Here is a 15,267-nt window from a genome sequence, read left to right as displayed (position 1 = left end):
TTCTCAACTAGAAATATTGTGTTACAATGTTTTGTTTTGTTTTTCAATATTTTGTTTAAATGATCTGTAGAAAACATATGACAAAAACATGACTGGAGTCATACTAACGCACACTTAAATGTAGAATATTTTGTGTACCATTAAACACGTTTTATAATGTTATCGCCAATATATCTGTGTGATTGCTATGCCGCTAGAAAAGATCGAGCTGAACACTCCCAACATAATCATTTGATCATAAAATTGTTCATTTATTTGACAAATTAGCAATATATCATGTCATACAAAATTACACTTCTGTTCACGAAACCGCTTTGTAATGTTAAAAGTCTACATTTAAATTTGGACGGGCACGCGCAGTTTTCTAATTGGTCAAAGTATCACGTTATTCAGAAATATGTCTTATTAATTGAATATCTGGCCTGAGCGATCGTTAGATAGGGTATCATTACTTCGATTTTATCTGCTGCTTCAGATGCTGGACGCAGGTTGAGATAACACTAACGTAATAAAGATAAAATCTCACCAATCAATCGGACATTCCTCTGGTCGTCTACTCATAACTAACGTACAATGAAATTACGTGCTAAACACATTAAATGAATAGTGTGAGATTCAAAGTTAAAGGGGAAATGATTTCTTGCAAAGTACGAGTTAATTCAAATTAGATAATTTCGATTTTATAAGTAGGAATATCTGAATGTATATAAGCAATGACAGATTATATTTCAAGTAAATCTATTTAGTTGTATGTGTACATATATATTTGCTTGGGTCGATGTTTGTGAGTGCTTTGAGGTATATTCTTTCCCTGTGGTAGATGAGCTAGCCATGGGATAAGGGTTTCCGTGGCAGGATTATTCTGGTCAGTGATAATACGACGAAGGACTAACACAGGTATTTAAATCACGGAAAACTTTAGATATAAAACATTTCTCGAACACAAAGTTTAGATATTATTATACTTCAATTAGTTTGGTAAAATGGTGATATCCAGTCCAAGTTGGTAAACTTTACTTAAAGAGAGATACATTTTCCTTCTATAATTGTATTTTTATTGATAATTATTAAATCAAGATGGTGTCCTCAATGTGTTATACGCTACGCTACTTTGTTTCACATTATTAAGACGTTTAAATTGATGCCTTTCGATTGTTTTAATAGAAAAAGCTCTTTTTTTGTATTATTCAGACTCACTAAGCATAATTTTTTAAATCATTTGAGCAGAAAAAATATTTCAAAACAACACACTTAATCTATTCAGCTGAAATATATATGCTTATTTGACTCTCTACACGTGATTAAATTCGTTTTCATGATTTAGTAGCATTTTGTACATTGTTCAAACTTGGTTTGCTGTTTGGATATTGCTTTGTCAGACTTTTCCTTTATTCGGTGTTTTGATTTGCTTGCATGTGTTTGAATATTCAAATTATTGTTATATACATATATAGTTTTATACATATGCATGCAATATTAATAAAAGCAATGTTAGTCCATGTTTTATGTTACAAATTGAAACAAAATATTGCTTTGCAGCGCATACTGTGATAAATCCTAAAAAGATAAAGTACCAATTGCATGTAAACAGAAATTTACTAAGTCTCATTAGCCTTAAGACACATAAAATAACATTGGAATATATTATTGCCTTCCTTCATTACACAAATCATAATAAAAAAATATAAAATAGATACAAAAACTAAAAACAAACAATCAAAATAAATAAATGAAAACAAAAACACTGCCATATCTTAATCATTTGTAATCCAACTTGAAAAGGTAAACATCGAGGCTATTGAAACAGAAACAGATGCAACGATAATCTCCAGAAATATTAAATAAGGGAGCATGTGTCCATTAGGGATTCATCAGTGGAACTAACAAAATCAAACTAAATGAAGATCTTTGGCTGAAGTATTCCGAAATATGTGTAGAATAAAGCATATGGGGAAAAAAGCCAATAAAACCTTTATAACGTTATAGACGTTTTGGCTACAACAAATAATTCATATTTAAACCAGTATTACTTTACGGCCAACCTCAGGGACTGGCAGTTAATCGGCAGGGTATATCACCTTATAACCTAAAAGCACCACACAAAGTAATTATTGTATCAATTATAACATAGACATGTGCACTTAATACAATAATCTCAAAGTAGGAAAATAATCCCTTAAATGATAAAAGATGGGACCGTGTATTAAACGTTACAGAAGATGGGGCCGTGTATTAACGTTACAGGAGATGGGGACCGTGTATTAACGTTACAGAAGATGGGTACCGTGTATTTAACGTTACAGAAGATGGGGACCGTGTACTTAACGTTACAGAGGATGGGTACCATGCATTAACGTTACAGAAGATGGGGACCGTGCACTTAACGTTACAGAGGATGGGGACCATGCATTAACGTTACAGAAGATGGGGACCGTGTATTAACGTTACAGAAGATGGGGCCCGTGTATCAAACGTTACAGAAGATGGGGACCGTGTATCAAACGTTACAGAAGAGGGGGACCGTGTATCAAACGTTACAGAAGATGGGGATCGTGTATTAACGTTACAGAAGATGGGGACCGTGTTTCAAACGTTACAGAAGATGGGGACCGTGTATTACACGTTACAGAAGATGGGGACCGTGTATTAAACGTTACAGAAGATGGGGCCGTGTATTAACGTTACAGGAGATGGGGACCGTGTATTAACGTTACAGAAGATGGGTACCGTGTATCAAACGTTACAGAAGATGGGGACCTTGTATTAAACGTTACAGAAGATGGGGCCGTGTATTAACGTTACAGGAGATGGGGACCGTGTATCAAACGTTACAGAAGAGGGGGACCGTGTATCAAACGTTACAGAAGATGGGGACCTTGTATTAAACGTTACAGGAGATGGGGACCGTGTATTAACGTTACAGAAGATGGGGCCCGTGTATTAACGTTACAGAAGATGGGGCCGTGTATTAACGTTACAGGAGATGGGGACCCTGTATTAACGTTACAGAAGATGGGGACCGTGTATTAAACGTTACAGAAGAGGGGACCGTTTATCAAACGTTACAGAAGATGGGGACCGTGTATTACACGTTACAGAAGATGGGGACCGTGTATTAAACGTTACAGAAGAGGGGACCGTTTATCAAACGTTACAGAAGATGGGGACCGTGTATTACACGTTACAGAAGATGGGGACCGTGTATTAAACGTTACAGAAGAGGGGACCGTTTATCAAACGTTACAGAAGATGGGGACCGTGTATCAAACGTTACAGAAGATGGGACCGTGTATATAACGTTACAGAAGATGGGGCCGTGTATTTAACTTGACAGTAGATGGGGCCGTGTATTTAACGTTACAGCAGATGGGGACCGTGTACTTAACGTTACAGAGGATGGGTACCATGCATTAACGTTACAGAAGATGGGGACCGTGTTTTTAACGTTACAGGAGATGGGGACCGTGTATCAAACGTTACAGAAGATGGGGACCGTGTATCAAACGTTACAGGAGATGGGGACCGTGTATCAAACGTTACAGGAGATGAGGACCGTGTATTAACGTTACAGTAGATGAGGACCGTGTATTTAACGTTACAGAAGAGGGGACCGTGTATTTAACGTTACAGAAGAGGGGACCGTGTATTTAACGTTACAGAAGAGGGGACCGTGTATTAAACGTTACAGGAGATGGGGACCGTGTATTAACGTTACAGAAGATGGGGATCGTGTATTAAACGTTACAGGAGAGGGGACCGTGTATTAAACGTTACAGAAGATGGGGACCGTGTATTAAACGTTACAGATGAGGGGACCGTGTATTTAACGTTACAGAAGATGGGGACCGTGTATTAAACGTTACAGGAGATGGGGACCGTGTATTAACGTTACAGAAGATGGGGATCGTGTATTAAACGTTACAGGAGAGGGGACCGTGTATTAAACGTTACAGAAGATGGGGACCGTGTATTAAACGTTACAGATGAGGGGACCGTGTATTTAACGTTACAGAAGATGGGGACCTTGTATTAAACGTTACAGGAGATGGGGACCGTGTATTAACGTTACAGAAGATGGGGACCGTGTATTAAACGTTACAGATGAGGGGACCGTGTATTTAACGTTACAGAAGAGGTGACCGTGTATTAAACGTTACAGGAGATGGGGACCGTGTATTAACGTTACAGAAGATGGGGACCGTGTACTTAACGTTACAGAAGATGGGGACCTTGTATTAAACATTAAAGAAGATGACCGTGTATTTAACATTAAAGAAGATTACCGTGTATTTAACGTTACAGATGAGGGGACCGTGTACTTAACGTTACAGAAGATGGGGACCTTGTATTAAACGTTACAGGAGATGGGGACCGTGTATTAACGTTACAGAAGATGGGGATCGTGTATTAAACGTTACAGGAGATGGGACCGTGTATTAAACGTTACAGAAGATGGGGACCGTATATTTAACATTAAAGAAGATGACCGTGTATTAACGTTAAAGAAGATGACCGTGTATTTAACGTTACAGATGAGGGGACCGTGTATTTAACATTAAAGAAGATGACCGTGTATTTAACTTTTCACATGCTAAGGATAGTGTATATAACGTTACAGAAGATGGGGACCTTGTATCCAAGATTACAGTAGAAGAGGGTTGTGTATTTAATGTTACAAAAGCCAGTTTTGAATTTTAGAGAAGGTGAGAACCACGTATTTAGTGCTACAGAGGATGGGGACGTTACAGAAGATGAGGACCGTGTATTCAACGTAACAGATGATGGGGACTGAGCATTTTGACGTTAAAGAAGATGAGGACCGTGCATTTTGACGCTACAGAAGATGAGGACCGTGTATTAAACGTAACAGAGGATGGGGACCGTGCATTTTGACGTTACAGAAGATGAGGACCGTGCATTTTGAGGCTACAGAAGATGAGAACCGTGCAATTTGACGTTACAGAAGATGAGGACCGTGCATTTTGACGATACAGAAGATGAGGACCGTGTATTTTGACGTTACAGAAGATGAGGACCGTGCATTTTGACGTTACAGTAGATGAGGACTGTGCATTTTGACGTTATAGAAGATGAGGACCGTGCTTTTTGACGTTACAGAAGATGAGGACCGTGCATTTTGACGTTACAGAAGATGAGGACCCTGCATTTTGACGTTACATTAGATGAGGACCGTGCATTTTGACGTTTCAGATGATGGGGACCGTGCATTTTGACGTTACAGAAGATGAGGACTGTGCATTTTGACGTTACAGAAGATGCGGACCGTGCATTTTGACGTTACAGAAGATGAGGACCGTGCATTTTGACGTTACAGAAGATGAGGACCGTGCATTTTGACGTTACAGAAGATGAGGACCGTGCATTTTGACGTTACAGAAGATGAGGACCGTGCATTTTGACGTTACAGAAGATGAGGACCGTGCATTTTGACGTTACAGAAGATGAGGACCGTGCATTTTGACGTTACAGAAGATGAGGACTGTGCGTTTTGACGTTACAGAAGATGAGGACTGTGCATTTCAAGTTAGAGAAGATAATGTCCATGCAACGGCCTTAACCACATTTGTAGTTAGGTGTGAAATTAACTGGAAATATTGCCTGCAATAAAAATGTCCCAAACCTGTTTTAGTAGTTGCCACTTAATTAGGACAACACAAAAAAGGGATCTCCTTAGGCAATCGAATTGTAATGTTTAATTACCAGATTGCCACAAAGGTAGAGTTTCACTTGATTGAGGAGCAGAACTCGATCATGATGGACGGTTATTATCAGGCGGCGGTTGCGGTCTCTGTGGTGAAGTAATTTTGTCATTTATACACTTAGATTGTACCGCATTTCAATTCCTTTGTGTTTAAAAATCAAAATGATTTCAAGAGGTCTTGCATATTAAAGGTGTGAAATGAGAGACGAATTGTTTCGAGATTGTCGTAACATAATTAGTATCTTGATAACATTTATAAACTACCGAAGAGACGACAATTTGTGGAAACTTGGGAATATGACATTATCATATGAAACAGCTTTCTTGTCGCTATATTTGTCTTTAAGACGACAGCCAGCCAGTGTTGGGCGTCAACTCCTCAATAAAGTACATGAAGTATTACTAAAGGAATTGTTTCCCTGCGGCAAATACAATTTTAATTAACGCGACAGAACATGTTTCTGACGCTGAGTTTGTGTATATGAATTGGCCGAGGGGCCTCCAGGGAATGTCCGATAATACCACTTTCTCCTCACTTTTTCTATATTTTAGTCAATTATGTGTTCTCTAATGACAGAAACACCATCTGAACACACACACCATTTGTTAAAAAAATAAATGGTAAATAAAATGATTTTGAGGAATCTCTTTCGCGTCGGAATACTTGCAATATTTATTAAAGATGGTCTTCAAAATTCATGTTCGATTTAGCGTTTAGGTATGAAGGCATTTTGGTGAGAAGAATGTTGATTCATATAAAGTGTAAACGAACAAATAGGTGCTATGTGTAATCATGTTCAAATATAGATATCCGTTTTCCTTAAAAATCGGAAGGGCAGTGACTGTTTTGGCAGAGGTGATGACGATGTTTCATAGGCTGCTTCGACGTCAAAGAAATCCTGCTTACGACCATTAAACAGTAATATCAAATTCCCTCCAACACAGAAAGACACGCACCGATGCTCTTATAAAATTAGATACAAACAGTTTTATCGAAAACTAATAAAAATGAAATTTGGTGTCTTTATCAAAAATTTAGCTGAACAAATGGCACATAGGCATACACCTCGGGCTTTGAATTCGATAACCTTCCCGACATAACCGTAAACTAATAAGGACATATTAGCTAGTTACAGAAAAATATCTTTATGGTATCGAGCCGAGTGTGATTAATGACACTCTCTCGCATACAACCTTATATTAAGGAATTTGTGGACCGTTTTGCTATTCACGATTCTTTGTCGAATCGAAACTGTAATTAACGTGAATGACAAAATTCATCATTTGAAGACATTGTAAATTAATCAAAAATGTAAGGCGGGGACTTTGATGTTGTAGGGGGGCCTGATTCGTACGAGATAAATGAGGAAGCATTGACGAGAAAACCACAAATTGGTCCATCTAATTCAATTAGGCATAAACACCGACTGAGCGAGCGGTCTACTGCTGACCCCACATGCCTCTGTCATAAAATCGTACTTTTTCATGGCGATATTCAAACCCTTTTCCTTTCATAAGCAGTAGTTACATAAAAAAACATCAATCACTCCTGGTCGGACCAGCATCATGTTTGGCAACATGCGTTCAAAATTACATTTATTTGTCGGGCTAAATGTTGCTTTTCCATGCACACATCTCCAAAATTAATCTCTTGCATTTATCTACCGGTCTGTCTGGATGTCACGGAGCGATATAACTGGAACGAGCCAATAGAATTCTGTTTGACAAAAGTCATAAAAACAGAGAATGGTGCCCACTATCTCCCCTAGATAACTGTAAATGGCAAAACATCCTCTCCTAAACCATGACAGTGTCGTTTAATCAAATATATGCATGATAATTCATCTCTCCGAAAGCGAGTCTTCCTATCGCTGATGGATGCGCATTGCGACAGTGCGACTTTTATGCTAAAAAGTTGTTATTTGAACATAGAAAAAAAATTCGGGTCATCTGTTTGGATTTTTTCTTATTTAGAAATCACAATGTGTACAAACATGATACATAATTAAAAAAACACACTCTATTTGTATATTGCTTGATTCACTCGGGTTCATGAAACCGTCATTATGCTAAAGCAAGTATTATGTGTTCAAATTCCTTGGGACTTACTTAAATCTTACTAGATCTACTAACAATTCAAATGTTATTGTTGAAAACGGTATAAAACGATAAGTTTCTTCACATTTCTTTCAAACAAATGACACTACTTATTTTATTAAGAATAAGAAAAATGCTATCCAGCATAAAACTTGAATTTGAGAATAATAATGATTTCATGAAAACGGGCACAGACAACACATGAAGAATACAGAGAGCAAAAACAGAAGTTTTAAACGGTATTTCTACTGATTATTTTACGTGATGGACTCTGGTGTAGGGCTATTAGTCCCCGATGTTGGCCATAGACTTGTAACTTGAATATAATCTGGGACATTTAACATGATGCACTAGTTTAAAAACAAAATACGGGTTGTATCCGAACGTTGTCAACTTGTAATGTTAAAATGATTTGTATTGGCATATTTCTCTTTTTGCGTCTTTTCTACATACAGAACAGAAGTATCTATACAAATTACACTTAAGCATTTTAAATTAAATATGTTTTACGTTAATCAATGGCGTTTGTTTTCAATATTATATCCAAAAACAGACAGTTCTTATATTTAATTTGATTTAAGCTGTGCTTCCTAGACGAAGTGTATATGAAATATTCTTTATCAAGAATGAGTATATTCATCGGTATGGATAATTATCTGGCCAAAAAGATGTTTTTAAACTATTTCAATATCTACATAAATTTTGTTAAAAATCAAGTGATATAAAAGTTTTATTCCTTCTCGACATTCTCAGAAAAGACGTTTTTAAGGGTTTTCGTTTCTTGCATACATACGTTACATTTATTGTATGTCTTTACTTATACTGTTGTAGGAAATATATTTAATGGTATCATGTCTGTATTAAATCATTGCATTGTTATATAATTCAAAACTTTAAATAATTTGATATAGATCGGCTTCCACTCTGTTTCATCAATGTTGAGATCCAACATCAGTTTAATTTCTGCAGTATTTTAACATTTTGCTTTATATACAGTGTATCACATATATCTACATCCCTTTTAACGCTTCTAAAGGATATCAAAATGGTTCGATACACATGGTCAGTAAATCAACAAATCAGGTTAATTTTATATATCATTAAATGTATCTTATTTTACCTCCCTTTTGTGGTAAATTGTGAGATGCCTTTTTGATATTTGTTTAAAATCATCAAAATGTTGAAATTTCTGTCAATTGTGTTAAAAGACATATTTTTTTTACCTTTTTAAAACTAATCATTCATGAATAACAACTTGATGATAATGAAAAGTATAGGGTACATGTACTACACAATGGGGATTTCAGACTACCATCATAACAATGTGTGTCCTTATGTTCTGTAACTATGATCCACGCATCAACGAGTGCTTTGAAGTTTATTCCATGACTCTAATATCTGATATATGAAAATGTAAAGTGTAAAAATACTATCCCGGTGTTTTTCATTATAGGACAAGAGTCTTAATTCCATGTTGATTTTAAAATAAGAAATAAATTCACTCGATCTAAAAGAGTAAAATAATTTAATTGAGTCTCTTTGTATTTTATCAATGCTGCTTACAGAAATTTACGAAGTTGTATTAAGTATTTGGAGCCTTTATAATTTTGGTGTGGGAATGGTCATGCATATATCAAATATATCTGAGCAATAGAGTAGATTTTTATGCAACAACTCAACTTTTCGGTGAAGAATCTTTGAACATTAATTCGTATTTTTGTCAGTGATTATTATAGGTCTGTTATAGGTTATTCCCACTATATCATCTACGTTTAATGGAAAAAAATCACCATTTTAGTTTCAACCTATGATTGACATCCACGAAATTCAATCCTGTAATATTTGCTTAACTATCCCGAGTTTGCAATGCCTCGTTTAAAGTTTTGTTTTCTCTGTGAAAAAAAGATCATCTGCGAGCTGCGAGATCTTGTGGTTCTTTTTTCTTTCTTAATATTAACCTTTTCATACCTCTATCACCATAAAACCTTGATATCTCGCAACTAGCAATACTCTTAATCGAGATACTGATTAGCCTGACGTAAACTCTGCCACGTTTAAAGATATTGAAGTAAAAACGAAAAACAATTTTGAGGAATAGCTGTTAACTTATTTCCACAATATTTTCTATACGGAACAGTTAGTAAAAAAGATTTTCCGAAGATGCGTTTTTTTGTGTGTTTTTTTGGTTTTGCTTTTTTGTCAATTGTATTTAAAAAAAATATATAAACAGTTTAGTGAGGATTAAATTTAAAGAATTTTTGATACTAAAGTGTATAACAGTCCAAACTATATAGATTATTTTTCTTAATGTTCCATACTATATTTCTAAACATTTGATAGAACATATGTATAAACGGTTCATGCAACATGTGTATACACCTTCTATATTGCAACGATATGAACGTTATATACTACACTTTACATAAGTACCAACATGTCATACTACATTTGTATATACATACTGTACTATACACGTTTATATGTAAAATTTTGCATATATATATATAAATATTATAAATCAGAAAAATGATCCTTACGGACGAATAAATATTATATAAAGAAAAATTCTAAACAACGAGTCTTAAGTACTTTCATCTCTTCTATGAGATTCAGTCTGAAAAATCTCCTAGAAGATATGAAAGTACTTAAGACTCGTTGTTAAGAATTTTTCTTTATATAATATATATATATACGTTCCATACTACATAAACTTGTACAAACTGTTCATACATGTACTACATATGTTAATGCTCCATGACGTATCTATACAAACATTAATACTATATATATATATAGCGATAAATAGTATTAAATGTGCACGTGACGGTAAAAATAGTAATAAAGCAAAACACGAACACTAGTATATATATATATAGATAAAATCCAAAGACAAGAGTTTCTTCGACTTCCCCAGCGCTTTCTCCTCTTTAGAGGTTCATCAGGGGAACAACTCCACTTATACTATATATCAATATATATAAACGTTCCTTCATTCATTAAAAAACTTAATCTTCCAGTACTTTAACAGTAAGAGCAATGCTGTATCAAAGCCTTAACAGTTTAGACAGCGTGATATATATTTAATAATTCTCCTGTTTATCACTTTAATAAATGTAAATGAAAGTAGTACAGTAGTATAGCATTGGCATAGACGCAATGATGTAAAGGTTTATGTATACATTTATCATTGCGTATTTTCCTGACAGCTAAAACAAGTGAGTCACTTTTTATCTGTCAAAAGTTAAATATATGTTAGTTAGCCAATGGATGTGTCATACACACAAATTGCTTTCAGATCATACACTGTACTCATGTTTGTCACATTGTAATTGATATATTTATATACATAATGGAATATCTTAACCGATTATTTCCGGTATATTTATAAAAAAAAAAGAGCATTGTAAATCTAGTACGTTCCTCTGTGATTTTAGAATCGTTCCTATTTCTTAAATGCTAGAATTTAACGTTTTCTCTCTAAACGTTATAAATTAAGGAGATGTTGAAGCTTTATGGTAATAGAGTTAACACATCTACAACCACTGTTTTATAGTAATACAGAAAGGATGCCATGTTAACACATCTAAAACCACTGTTTTATAGTAATACAGAAAGGATGCCATGTTAACTAGGACAAAGGAGACACAACATTGACAAACAACGTCAGTATCGAAAGATGTCGTGCACATTTACGTCAGGATGGAGAAATATGTTCAGCACTTATTGTGATGAGTATAGGTTAATACTGTAATGGAAGTATAATAGCATACTACTACTATTGCAAAGTATGTGTCTGCTAAGACATGCTTTCCTAGTTACGTAGACTATGTTGTGATTATAAGTGGTTTGTGTCGCTCTGATTGCAATTTCAAACTGATATTTGTTATACATCCTAGCTTAATATAATTATATGATGTTAGGTATTAATAAATTCATAGAGCTTTGTAAACTTGTAAGTTTTTTTTTAATTTGATGACCAATACATAACACACCTTGTTATGACAGCTGGGATCAAGCCAGTTTGACATGTCTCTTGTCTGTCAGATTCTCATAACAAACAAAACAATTGAAAGTATAGCCTAGTTAAGCACGTTCTACCTGTTATAATCACGATTCCATTCTAAACATGTAAAGCAATAACTCATTCTAAGGATATGGATGCACTGCGTAATCTCTTTGTTTGGACAAAAAGTAAGATAATTTGATACTTTTAAAACAGTATCAAAAAATGTAATTATTGAAAAGTAAATTAATTAATATGCTAAACGATGACACATTCCATGTATATGGTTTCTTAGCCATTACCACATCAATTAAAAGCGCCATATAGCACCAGTTATAAAACTCCGAGCAGACAAAAGCCTTACACAAACCACAGAACCCGCGCGTGTCATTCTATAGCCAGGATTCTCAGGAAAATATTAAATGGCATAAAACACCAAGGGAAAAAAACCCACAACAGCTACGTTTTCCCGCTTGTATAGAATCGAAGAGAAATTGAACATGCACAGCACAACTAAGCAAATCCGGTTCACACTGTGCTATATTGGTGACGGACTGTTTTGGAGTATGGGCTGTCGAGAGTTACATGGAATTAGATCTCTATGCATTTCCTTTTTTATTTATTTGCCCAGTTTATATCACCTCACAGTAGGATGATGTTCTTTGTCCCCGTCGGCTAGCTGGGTTTACGTCCCCACCTAATTTCCTTATATCAATGCTAAATCGTGATTCCCATTACAAATTACAGTGCTAATTGATAATGAATCTTTTAAATTTTGTACTTAAATCAGTTTCATTCCCGATAATCAAAGACGTCAAAGGACCCTGGCTTATTCAACCAGTAAAGATGTGATGAAACCCCGGGAACTCTGTACAATATTGGGTTTGAAAATAAATGGAGGCAGTATTCATTTATATGGAATTACGTAATATATTGTCAGATTTCTATGAACCATACCGCCTCAGAATATATATATAATAGTATATTTAAATAATGAGGAAGCTTTCATTTTATCAACGTATACTAGCTTGTTTACTACTGCATATTCCATTAACTTATATAGAATTGTTTGCTGTGGCTTTTGAAAACTAAAAAATAAGGTTTGTACCGAGTTCCGCTCAATGTCATTTATTTTATCATAACCGAATGGTTATCCTTGGATTGAGCTGTGACGGAGCGCGTTATCGGGCGTGTCAAAAGCATGTTTTCTATAACCATAAAGTATCGCGGTCGACACTGACTTTCCCCACATAGTAAAACGGCTTGAGTTTGTAGGACCCATTACTAGGCAATAAAAACCGACAATAAACAAAACCAACTCTTCCACAACTTTGACACGGTCGTCAACTTATTTGGCTAACACCACAAACGACCATTCTCCACAATGGGTGAAAATTGAGTTCCTAAATGAATATTTGAACAATTACTATGCCAACAAGCAAGGGATCGAGATTTCCCTAAAGTCATATGTGTAATACCTAATGAAAAATGATAGAGGCCGTAAATACATCGGGGTGGTTGTTCGGTCTTTAACATGAAATATTTAGACGAAGGCATATGACTGAATCTGCGGTTGCGTGTTTTCGAGCAGATGCAGTAGTTGTGAATCAAAGCGTTTCTCAGCGGCTAATCTTTAAAAATGTCGCATCTCTTTCTGTAAAAGATATCATTTTAATTAATTATTCCTAATCAGTGTGCATAGACACAAAATGACTAAATATTAATCAAATATAATCCGACAAAGTCATTAATCTCTGTCAGAAGCCAAACCGCATTTTAATGGTTCAAACCACAGACTGCACCTTTTTCATTTGCATTCCCTTTTTAGATGCAATTTGTACAGACCTCAAGCTCCGCGATGAGCTTGATTGATAGGACCGCAGTTAAGAATATGCGAGTTAGGGTGTCAGGGTAGACCAGCTACTTGATTGACTACAGTTAACCATTTTAATGATAGCACTTATCTTTTACAAGGTTCTGTTATCTGCGGATTAAATCGGACAAACTAGGACGGCCCTCCATCGATTTCTGATCTGATGAAAGCAAAGGATGTGTTCCCATGAATAGTAATCGGGAGGGAGTGATTCCAACTTATGATAAAAGTTTGCCAACTGGCAGGACAGGGAAAGCTTAATCCGGCATAACATAATTAAACGTATCACGGGCGCATCAGTGTGTCTTGTCTTTGACAGCTTGCCCTTACATGTTACAGTCTTCAATTGATTCCTCTGCTATGCTGCCTGTTATCTTTTACCCTTCTGTCGATATAAAACGTAAAGAAACTCTTCTTTTCATAATTCATATATTGCTTACTTTCAGTATAACGTTATATCTGGCTTTCAAAATTATCATTTTATCGTTTGAGTTTTAATAACAATATTGAAAATGATGGTCACTCCAGCAGATCTTATGACAAATAATTCAGATTCACATAATGATAACACAAACAACAAATGAAATAATGGCCATGTTGAACTTACAGACCATAATATCATCATAGACGACATAATGATAGAAGTATGTAAGTTGTATTAGACGATTTTGAGCCATGATATATATATATATATATAGTAGATAATAAATAAATAAGTCCTTGCAAAGGAAAATATAGAATAAAAACAAATTTTTCAGATCGTCCGCTAGGCCTTATATATATAGATTAGTTTTAGCCTCGCAAGGTCAAATGAAGATGGTTCGAACCATGCAGATATTAACATGTATCATATAAGTAGATAAAAGCCATAATTCATACCTAGACATGTTTATATATTACATAGGTTCACGATTACCTTTGACATATTACGATGCAAACATTGACCATGATGCAGTAAACATAAAAAAAATAACCACATTCATAACTATTTACATCTTGAATAAATTCGAGCTCAAAGTCTAGTCAGATACACAACAACAAAGACACGATGACATAGAAAAACGAAACCATGCGTCATCACTGAAAAAATAGAAGCGAAATACGTTAAATGATTTGATATCTAGGTTTGTTTCGTTTAATTTCATTATATATGTTTTTACATTGATCACATTAAAATGTGATATTAACTGATAAAATTACTGATATTTTTTTCTTAACACAAATTTATCTTTATTGTTTGTATGTAAGGTTTCTTCAGTAATGCCCAGTATCCGTACAGCTTTGGTGATTATCATGTATTAAAGAATTGCTTAAAATACAGCAAATACTTCTGCTATATCAAACGCATCAAATTATGGATACTCTCTAATAGTTGATCTGGAAAAAAACCACCTGGAATTTTATACCGGATATAGATAAAAGTGTAAGAAAAACAAAAAACGAATACTGAGCTCCGGACGCGAAATTACTATGCTACTTCCGGCCAGTTCATAGCGTATTCACGTTTGTAATAAGTGTTTAATTATACAAAGATGCATATCATAATAGGGAATTCATTTTGACATTTTACAT

The sequence above is a fragment of the Mizuhopecten yessoensis genome, unplaced genomic scaffold, assembly GCF_002113885.1.
Source record: "Mizuhopecten yessoensis strain PY_sf001 unplaced genomic scaffold, ASM211388v2 scaffold8713, whole genome shotgun sequence".
NCBI classification, from domain to species: domain Eukaryota; kingdom Metazoa; phylum Mollusca; class Bivalvia; order Pectinida; family Pectinidae; genus Mizuhopecten; species Mizuhopecten yessoensis.
Note: the sequence above shows the minus strand (reverse complement) of the source record.